Here is a 3,349-nt window from a genome sequence, read left to right as displayed (position 1 = left end):
AGCTTAATGTTGCCATTGTTGGCAACATACTTTTGCAATGATCGAAATATACTGTACAAAATTCCATTAAAATATTTAGAAGAAACAGGGTCGATTAAAGGTTGGAAATATTTAAAAGCATCAGATAACATGCCCAGTATCAACTTTATTTAAGACATTTTACAGTAAAATATACTGCATTTATACTTGAAATCATTCATTGCATATGCTTCCCTCACATATCAATAAGACTAAATATGAAATGCTCAGCTGTGGTTACTTGAACGATTTTTATTTTATTTTTTTTTTTTTAATTGTGAATTCTTAGTCTAATTAAAATAGAACTTTAAACATAATAAACTTCTAACCCTAAGCAATTGATGATAAAGTCACACAATTAAGTGTTTATTATTTAGCAATTTGATTGGGCAAGCAAAAGATAATTTCATATACATATTACTCTTTCAAATCATGCTATTTTGGTGATCACAGGTACAGAGAAAGAATAGTTAAAGTAGTAGCTAGTAGAGGCATATAATTCTCCAGTAAAAAATAATGAAAACCTGATTAAATTGCCCTATTGAGTGTGAATAAAAATAGTGTGGACCATAGAGTCAATTTTATAGACACTGACACTGTAATATGCCACTTAAATTAAATATGATGGTTTACTGGTTCAAATACGTGTATCTCTTGAAAGTACTAGAGTGAACATGACTTTGAAATACCAAGTTCCGTAAGAAGCTACGAGCTTCCATGCATTCAAATTATACCTCACACTTTTTCACATATTTTTTACACTCTATTTTCTACGCTTGGAATATTGACATATGTAAGAATGTGTGTATGAAAGCATGCTGCAGATCTATCGTTGGCCATTTGAAGGTCATATAGAATTCATTCAATAAATCTTTATTCATTGCACAGCAGAGTTTATTTTAAGCCATAAGAAGATGAGGCAAGAAGACAATACCTTTTCAAGTGGTGCCGCTGCACTCGTCCGCACGAGTCTGAATGAGAACACAGCTGCTTTGCCGTCCATTATGTTGTTTTTGCTCTCATTTACAACTATTTCTGTCTAATTTTAACACCTGACATCGTAATTTAGACAACAACGATCTTAAACCGTACCGATACATTGGCCATTTAACCAGTGCCATAACTGCTGATCCTTTTCTGGTTGACGCTTTCACTGGACGCATATGCTTGCTACCGATGGTTTAACAGCACGGTTGTTGCATCCTCTGCCAGCAGCAACTATATTAGCACCATAAACCACAACCACTAAATCAACACTTGTCGTTACGGTTGGACATATTCCGTTAATAATTGTCGTAAATCCATACGGTCAAAAAAGAGTCTCTCTCTGAGTGGGTATGTTTATATGTATGTGCTTAAATAGCTTGTGAGATGACCTTCGATGGTGATTTTATTGTTTTGGTTCAGTGTTTTATTTATATTGCTTTGTTTTTTTTTTTTGTAATTCGCTTTGTTCAATTTGTTTTCGTTTTGTTTTGGCTCCTTCAAAATATTGCTGATGACAGATAGCAGCGGTCAGATTGCCTTTTCATGGAAGACCTTCTCGAAGCTGTATTGATGGTGTTGTTCTTTTTTTTTTGTTTTCGTCTCTTTTTTGCCGGCGATCATAATTATTTTGTAGCATTCGGCTGAAGTGGAAGCTCTGCGAGCAACGTCCAGTTGGTCAATGTCAAGATGGAGTTGTAAATATTTAAAACCGTTTGAGGAAATTATTGTTTTTTTTTTTAAGTTTCACTGCGCTTTGTAGATTTTTTTTGCTTTGTAACTGTTGAACGATTTTATCGCAAGCAAGGATTTGAGCTTATGTAGGAAGGCAATAAAGCAGTAATTAAAACTAATAATTTAATTATTATCTTTTGATTATTAGTTGGTTTCAGCGAATACAAAATTTTCATTCAAATTTAATGCTTCCTGAGGTTTAGTTAAATTGGTTTGTTTAATCTGAGCACATATTTATGAAAAGTTAAAGTTAGATATAAAGTGCCATTTGAAATACTCCACATTTTGCTGAAGAGTTAAAAGTGCACATATCTCAAGCGTAAAAATCACGCTACGATGGTAACAGTAAAATTTAATTTAATTTAACCTAGCTTATTGGTGGTCCCCAAAAGTTTTTACTGAGTTTGAAAATTGTTGTTGTTTGTTTTGAAATCATTACCATTTCTGCGTGCTCGTGTCACTTTCATTTAAAATCTCGCCACCAAAAATGTAATCAAAAGAAAGTGTCGTGCTAACGCACGAACGCTACCAAAAAGGAAAGGAAAAGCGTAGAAAGAAAAGTCAGATGCACTGCAAGTTTATGGCAAACAAGCAACCAAACAAATCAAAGTGGCGCAAAAATGGCATTGCATGCAACATGCTGCAGTTGTTGGATTTGGCCGTTTGTTTGTTAGCTGTCAGGAAAAACCCGATCGCCTATCAACGGTCAACATATTGACACTCGTGGCGTAGAACAACACTCGTGACAAACATGCAATCCGAGCACCACAACAACAAGAAGCACAGTAGTAGCAGCTAACTGACTGGCAGCAGTAGCCACACGCATTAGCGTGTGAAACAACTGTTTCATCAACACTAGTCTACTGTAAGAGTAACCAGTAAACCGTTTTGTTTCGAAGCGTGCAAATTATGATTGTCGTCGAATTCGCCGTAATGGTCACATCTAGTAGAGACCGACTGATTAATCGGCCTTGGTATCGGCATCGGTCAGTATCGGCCACAAAATTCAGCATCGGAATCTGCCATATTTGGCCGATTCTTTTTACTTCTTTCGAATTACACTAAAATACATTTTTTTACTTTTTTGATTTCTTTAAATCGTACAATTTGAATTCTTCTGTTTACCATTTAAAACACAGTGATTCCCATTTGACTAAACTAATAATTCATCACGATGATAATTTAAGTCTAGTATAAAGAAATTCAATAATTTTGCATTAAATTGAAGGTTTTAGCACTGCTAGAAAGATTAGATTTATGTCAAATATTCACAGTTTTGTTTAACAACTTGAAGATAATGTCATAAAGCCACTATTATAGAAGCATTCGTAACTAGTAGAGTCTATTTTTAAAATTTCGCCATAGACAGAATCACGTAATAATCACTTGGTGCTGTCCTGGACTATAAGGAGCATGCAAAAGAACCTGCCAAACAAGTTTCTATCGAGTCATCACTATGTGACGCCTTTCACAATGCGAGATATAAATGACAAAAGTCATCTCTTTGAAAATAACGGATTATTTTTACTAGGCCTACTATTTTCGACTATTGGCCTTAATGCTCATATTTGTCCTTAAGGGATTAAATGGCCTATTTTCAATAATTTGTTTT

This window comes from Zeugodacus cucurbitae, chromosome 2 (genome assembly GCF_028554725.1).
Source record: "Zeugodacus cucurbitae isolate PBARC_wt_2022May chromosome 2, idZeuCucr1.2, whole genome shotgun sequence".
Classification (NCBI taxonomy): domain Eukaryota; kingdom Metazoa; phylum Arthropoda; class Insecta; order Diptera; family Tephritidae; genus Zeugodacus; species Zeugodacus cucurbitae.
Note: the sequence above shows the minus strand (reverse complement) of the source record.